This window comes from Zalophus californianus, chromosome 8, assembly GCF_009762305.2.
Source record: "Zalophus californianus isolate mZalCal1 chromosome 8, mZalCal1.pri.v2, whole genome shotgun sequence".
NCBI classification, from domain to species: Eukaryota; Metazoa; Chordata; class Mammalia; order Carnivora; family Otariidae; genus Zalophus; species Zalophus californianus.
The window spans coordinates 62,619,973-62,627,714 of NC_045602.1; positions in this window are offsets into that span (position 1 = coordinate 62,619,973).

A 7,742-nucleotide genomic window follows, 5' to 3' on the forward strand; every position below is an offset into this window, starting at 1 on the left:
ACTGTAACCCAGGACAAATTGCTCGTGTTAGTTACTACCACAGGCTGGCAGGCCAGAAAATACATTTGGTGCCTAATATGCATAAGCACAGAAATATGGTCAGGCTCATTACTGTAATAAAGCTGTGATTTGCCAGCAGGATCAGTAGAAACACACTTGCAACAGTCTGTCCCTTCCACTGGTTCATGTGCCATAAAGCAATAAGGTTGTAACAAGGGTGAATCCTCAATTCAGTTGGGCTACCTTGTCTGGGTTATTTGAACCCTTATTTGCCTTAAGGGGCCCATTTGCTTGTCCTAATGTGTACACAGTGATAATGTAGCCATTTACGCAATAAGGAAGGTCTGCAAAACAGTAGTCTGCTCTGCAATAATGTGGAGTAGCGAAGAGTGTGGGGGACTGGCAATGCTGGTCCAATTACATCAGTCCGTGGAGGCGTCTTCAAATCAGAGAGGTGGCTTTCGAATGTGCTTCAGAGCAAGTGGAGTGCCGGACAAGAGAAAAGCCAGGTAGATTTCTTTTTAGTGCTCCAGTAAAATTAGAGCCAGGTTGATGAAAGAAAATGCCCTGGGTCCCCTGCTTGAAGTTTCCATATTAAACAAAAGACTCTTGAAAAATTATAGTATTTACGTTGAGTAGAATTTATATTACTTCCATGAAGATGGAAGTTTCCTAGTAGGAAAGAAGGCACTACAGGGTCATTTCCCACGGGGAGGGAAGGGACATTCAGGAATGAGTGCAAAGGACAGTCTGAGCGCAAAGATGAAGGTAAGGTGGTCCCCAGTGACCTCAAGCATTGTGGAGCCCTTTCTTTGTTGTCCCAGTCATCGATCAGATGGGCTTGGGAAGGACATTCTTTGATGGTAGAGAGCTAGAAAATAGAAATGCAAGTTCTGGGTCCACGGGCAAAAATGCTGAAGATCATATGGTACGTATTTTACTTTTACTTTCTTCCTTTTTGATTTTTCTAGCTTTACATGAAAACTAGCTTTGCATCCGTACCCATGTAAACAGGGTGAAAAGCTGGGGGTGGAGTATGAGGAAAAAAATAACAAAATTGAAGTATCTAGAAAGCACAAGTCTTTCCCAAGATTTGGAAGAGAACCTATTCATCAACTAGAAAAAAAATAATCCAGAAACTTGCACATTCTACTTCCAGCAGTGTTTACCATACTTTTCTAGGAAAAATATCAAGAGCGCCAAAGCAGCATCGTTGCTCTGGGCAACCTCAATGAACTGCTCTTGGGACACCTGTGCTGAGGAAGATTCTGAAGTCACAGGAGGTCTCAACACGCACAAAGAAGGGAATGGCGGTGTGTATTCCAGCTCTCTCAACCCTCAGGTGCCAATGACCGGCTTCAGATGTCATTCACTAAGCACTGCCATCCTCTCTGGTCTGAGTGACCCCTCCACATTCCTCATTCTTCAAGATGCAACCTCACAGAACACATCCTGGCTTGCTAAGAACTTTGGGTCAGACTATATAAAGAATGATTGTACATATTCACGTTAGATATCAGGTTTATGTTCTATATGTTATTAAATATGACTCAGTTTTTAGCCACACACCTTCACACGGAAAATAGAATGTGTAAAAATAAGTTGAGGTTTATGTTGATTCTTTCTGGGAAATGGACATGCCTGGTGTAAGTGAAACGGACGTCCCCATGGCTAAAGGGGGGCACATCCAGGTTGGCCTAATGGAAAAATGGAGAAGACAGCTCTGGGTAGTGTAGCTTTGCTGGAATTCAGAACATTCACATCCTGCTGCTGCTATCGCCCACTGGGTCTCCCAGGCCAGCAGAACTGCTACTATGAGTTGATACCTCATCTCCAGGATGCCCCAAATTGAAGGCAAACACACTACTAGGCAGGGGTCACACACAAAATCAATAACCCTATTTCCTATTATCCAACCAGTTAATAACTTCCAAAGAGAGGGTAGGAGTTAAGGGAACTGCAGGATCTTCTCTGTTACTTATTTTATTTTTATTTATTTATTTATTTATTTATTTATTTATTTATTTATTTATTTTAAATGAGGTGTGCTTTTTTTTTAAAGATTTTATTTATTTATTTATTTGAGAGAGCGAGAATGAGAGAGAGAGAGAGCACATGAGGGGGGGGGAGGGCCAGAGGGAGAAGCAGACTCCCCGCTGAGCAGGGAGCCCAATGCGGGACTCGATCCCGGGACTCGATCCAGGGACTCGATCCAGGGAGTCCAGGATCATGACCTGAGCCGAAGGCAGTCGTTTCACCAACTGAGCCACCCAGGCGCCCTCTGTTACTTATTTTAAAAAGATGTGACGTAGACTGAGTAGGAACATTAGCCGCAAAGAGCTGTGCTGGAAAAGGCCTCTGTGGACAGAGCTGACTGTGAAGGCTCTGGGTTCCTGAGAAGAGAGGATGGCAAATCAAATCCACGAACAGTTTTTACCTACCTCCTAGATGCTCTGAGGTCCATTGCACAACACACAGGCATGGCATGAACAGACGGTCGAGGGTCACAGATAAAATGGCTTAGTAGGAGAGATCTCACGGTGCTTTGGGAGACCACTTATCTTTGTTTTTACTTATTTTCATGATTTTTTTTAAAAACTGAGATTTTGTTTACTCTGTAGCAGAAGATAGAGAACTACAGCTAGCATTTCCCCATTTATATAGCTTGGGAGCTTTGTCACATTTCTGAGAACCACATGGGCACTTTCAATACCACATTTCACCTGTGAAATCACCCCCCCCCCCCACCCCGTGCTCTGCTTACCGGCATAGTGTCTGCCTTTGAAGTGCTTCTGGTTTCAAGGGAGAAGACAGATGAGCCAAGTGGCTAGAATACCTCCCCATACCGCATGTCACAAACACCCCAGGGAGAACAGCAAACAGACGGCACACCGTTGCCACGTGCATCATCATCGGCCTGGACCCCAAATGGGAGAGACACAGTCCACCTCAGCCACGGGCGATCAGGGATAGGCCTAGCGTATGTTTCCTGAAGTTGCTCCGGGCTGGTCCTGAGCTTCCCTTCAGAGTGGAGACTGTATCTCATCCTGGGAAGAAAGTCTCCTTCAGTGGGAACACAGACATCAGTCTGGACCATCATATGTGGCCACTTTGATCACTGGGGCAATCTTTTCCAGACTGGCCCTTTAAAACTTGAGTTTCCTGGGGGGGGGGGGGGGGGATCCTGGTGCAGGGAAACAAAAACAGCTATTGATGTTTAGTTTCAAGGCATTTCTGTACTTTGGCTTTTCTTGTCTTCCTTTCTCCCCATGTTCCCTTTTCCTCCGACGCCCGCTCACAGCCTCCCTAAGGTCTCCCTGGATTTGATCTACTGACCTGGGTGCTGAGGCTGGATTTGAAATCTTCTGAAGGGTCCTTAACATGCCAGAGTTAACAGGCCTGCCTGGGCCAGCTGCTGTCTCTGAGCTGCCACAAACTCCAAGGATTGTTTGGCAATAAAAATCAGCTATAAAAGTGTGAAAAATACCAGAGACCTAAATGCGAGAGGGAGGCAAGGGGGGGAGACATGGCTCTTACACCCTTTTAGTGGACATCTGATTTATTTTTTAAGTGGAAAAGCCACTTTTATAGCTACTGTAGTTCAATTATCTCTAATTTTACACATTTTATGCAAATTCTTCCATCTTAATTGCAAATGAGAAGGAAACTTATTTTTTAAAGCAAAAAACAAGGTATAGTTTTGTATTTCCTTTTCAATTTTTAATTCCTATTCGTGGTTCAGCACCATTAAACTTTTAAAACTCTTTTTACACAGTTGTTTAAAATTATACGTAATTTAAAGCACACTCGCATGTTCACAAACACCCATAGCCTTAAACAAGTAGTTAATTTTATTCCCAGACCTCACTCTCCCTCTCCTGGAAGATACTTTGATGTTCTCCTACTTGTAGTTTCAAAAGACTGCAAAAGGATATATTTAAAAGGTTTCACAAAGAAATTTAGTATCTTATAAAGCAAGCACATTGGAACACATTCTAAGCGTCAGGAAACCTGCATGCAGGTTTTTTGCCGAGTTGCCCAGATTTCTAACCAGCAGTGCGCTGGTTGATATTTGACAGCCATCTCTCTTGGGGAGGTAACTAACCACTCTCTCTGATTCCTGGTGGTCGACAATTTCCATGGTGTAAACACTGCTGTCGTGGCCAATATCAGGCTGCTGCCGTGACATCACTGAACCTGGTGGCGGGAAGAGACGGTCTCCTTTGGCCCCTGTGAGGCCGAGGCACCTGGAGCACACCACTGCCTCCAGCACCTCCCACTTGCCTGGGGGTTTTTCAACTGGCTTTGCTCAGACTTGGCACCTCTAGAGACAAAAAGCCAATAAGAAACAAGGTTTCCACATTGGAGAGGTGTTTCAAAGATGTTACAGACTGACGGGAAACAGCATAATGCTTACCAACCTAGAGTCAGGAGTTTCCCTGAAGAATCTGGCAATGAGCAGCCACCTAACCTGTGCCAAATCTTTGCCCTGGAGTCTGTCTCCTCATGTCTACAATGAGAATGAAGTTTGCTCTGCTGTGGGCTTATCTTCTAATGGCAAAAGAGCTAATCGTTGTAGAATCACTTGGTAAACTGAAAGGGATATGCAAATAAAGACTAAATATCGTCAGGGTACATTTAACAATGAGACACCAACAGTGTCTCAAGGCCACCATGGGAAACACAGAGACATACATGACAGAGTGCACAGAATTACTCTTCGATAGATTGTGATTTAGGGTTTTCATGACAAAATTGCCTCCCAGTCCTTTGTGGGAAATTTAAGTATTTTTCTGAGCCCTGAATCTGGAGAAAAATCAGTCAAGGCATCAGGAAAAGAGAAAAAAAGTACTATGACTCTCAGAGAGGATTAAAGCTTAATTTTGATCTGAGCTGGCCTTCTCCATTGGGAAGGACAAAGTGAGCGCTGAGAAGGCTAGGGCTGACAGTCCCTGGCAGGAATGAGGGGCGCCCACCCAAGGCTTCAGAGATGGTGGTGGCGCTCAGGGGCCCGCATGGCCTCCTCCCCTCACTACACACAGTATTACACTGGAACCTTCCTCTGGTGCCCACACAGATAAGTGGTGGCCAAGACCTTTCCAGGCCAGGTCCTCTCTTCCTTACCAATCCTATTTGATTCCAGCATATCGAGCAGAGGGGACACAATCATTTGCCTCCAACAAAAATCCAGGCTCCCCTGAAACCAGAAGCACTGGAGAAGAGACAGGAAGGTGGCGTGCGTCTCATTAGGCGCTCTGCCTGGCAATAATCAGGCTCGCTTGGCTAACGGCGGGCTCACGGCAGCTGGGCGCACACTTATTTCCGTGAAGGCAAACGAGGAGCACACATGAGTCCCCGACTTTTACCTCTTCTCTTTTCTCTGTTCCCTTTGTGACTTCATGCTGGTTTGCAATTTGTGTTTCCACCACTGTAGTTAATTCTAAGACACAGTCGATCAACTCATAGTCTTCTTAGTAATGGAAGTGCCTCTAAATAAAATTGCGTGAAGCTCCACACTTCAATGGAGAGGATCCCTACCAGCCCTTCCGTCTTATACTTAGCTGGCTACCCTTCACTGAAGTTACATTGATAGCATAATTAATGAAATAAGCTTTTCTTCTGACTTGCCTAACTAGCTATGCCAGGTGACTTGGAAATTCTCTCTTTCTTAGGCAGCACTGCTACCTGGATGGGCTGAGACCTTCCCACATCACCTTGAGCAGCCAAAATAGTCCACCTTGAGCACGTGACTGAGACCTGACAGGCTGAAAAATACACAGGCCTCATAATGCATGTCAACAATTTTACTATCTGGTACAAATGGAAACTTGCTGAATTTATTCCCTAAAATGCTTTTTATGCTTTTCTTGGTTCTGGCTTAGTGGTAATGTATTTAAATGTCTGGGAGAAATATTCAAAAGAATGAAACACATAACTTCAGTTGAGATGCCTACATTTCAAACCAAATACTGGCAGATCAGTGAGTATCTAGGTTAATACCATCCTTATTTGATTAGGATAATTCACAGAGACACTGGCTCATCCTGCCTTTTAACCAATCAATATTTTTAGGGTTATGGTTTTCAGAAGGCAGGTGATAATTTTGGAGATAGCATCTCAAGGTGTTGCTGACATTGAGATGCATATTTAATATGTTCTTGGAGTGACAGAACACAGCAATGTTGGAATCTCCCCCTGCCCCAGAAATACACACCCACCCACAGTGCCACTAACCTTTAAATATTTGAAGTTCTAAAATAGATTTAGCAAAGGGGCTCTTATGAACATCAATGAAAATTTGGAAATTTAAGGGGTGGGCAGTGCCTACCTTTCCCGCAGATGTGCTTGCTGTCTTTTCAGTGTCCCGGAATCCCCGAGAAGGAGAAAGAAGAAGCAGGTCTCCACACAAAGACCAACAGTGGGGATGGGAAGCAGGGGTGGTGAGGACGGCTGTAGCTGTGGGCTGGGACTTCACCTAAATTAGCACATGTCGCCTACACGAGTAGGGGATTACATGAGAACAGGGTTAGGTAGGGGAAAACTAAGGGCAAAAAAAAAAAAAAAGAGAGAGAGAGAGACTTGGATTTTTTTTTAGAATGTCATTAAAAAATATCTATTTTAATTTCATGTGACTAAAATTATCTGCTTGCTTTGTATTAATCTTGCCTTGACTGAAATTAGTTGTCAGACCTCTGTTTATAGCCTAATTACCTTTTCCCTGAAAAAAAGGAGGTAAAAGAAATAACAATAAATTTGTAATGCAAAAGCTACAAGTTTGTAGTATTAGTACAGATTAGGGATGGTTCCAGGAACAGGGTTTGAAAATAATTTAAAGGAATCTGGAGGAGGCTGGTATTTCTCAGAAGACTATTTTGCCCTTACTCTCCTCATTGTTTAGTGCCACAGTTATGACTCGTGGCCACAAACACTTGAGAGTGAGTCGTGCCCGGGGGCGGCTAATTTAGTGCCATCTATTTTATTTGGCTCTTACCAAGCCAGCTAGATCCTCGAGTGTTCACACTCAAGATTGTGGTTGGCAAAATTTCCTGTCAAGGGCCAAACTGCAAATATTTTAGTCTTTATGGGCCATCTAGTCTCTATCCCAACTACTCAGCACTGCTGTTGTAGTGTGGAAACAGCCACGGACAATATGCAAACAAATGTGTGTGACTGTTTTCCAATAAAATTTTATTTACAAAAAGAGGCAGTGGGCCAGATTTGGCTCACTGGCCGTCATTCGCCAAGCCCTGCTCTGGACAATTCAACCAATGGAACACGAGGAGAAGCTAATGTACACACAGCATGGCAGAGAACTAGTGTTCAACAAATATATTTTAAACAAACGTGAGTATCAATGCAACAAACAAAAATGTACTCAATAGCAGAAATGCAGGATTACCTCCAAGTCAGAATTCATGGGTTCAAAAAAATCACTGCTTCAGTAACTTCTTGTAATTAATGAAAATCAGTAGCAGATGAATATGATGGCAACACAGAGAAAAGATAACCAAGAGCTCCCTGTTTACCGAAGCCTAGTGAGAGGCAAACTATGTCCGATTAGCCATAGACAGCACCACCACATTACCATGCCACGTCTGGCTGAAGTTTACAACATGCCCCTCCACCACTGAAAGTGGCTAAGTCAGGGTGATGTGAAATGTATTTTTTAAAAATATGCATCAAAATGAGCAGCATTTAAAAAGTTATCTCCCTTGAAAGGGCGAGCTTCAGCTGTCCCATAA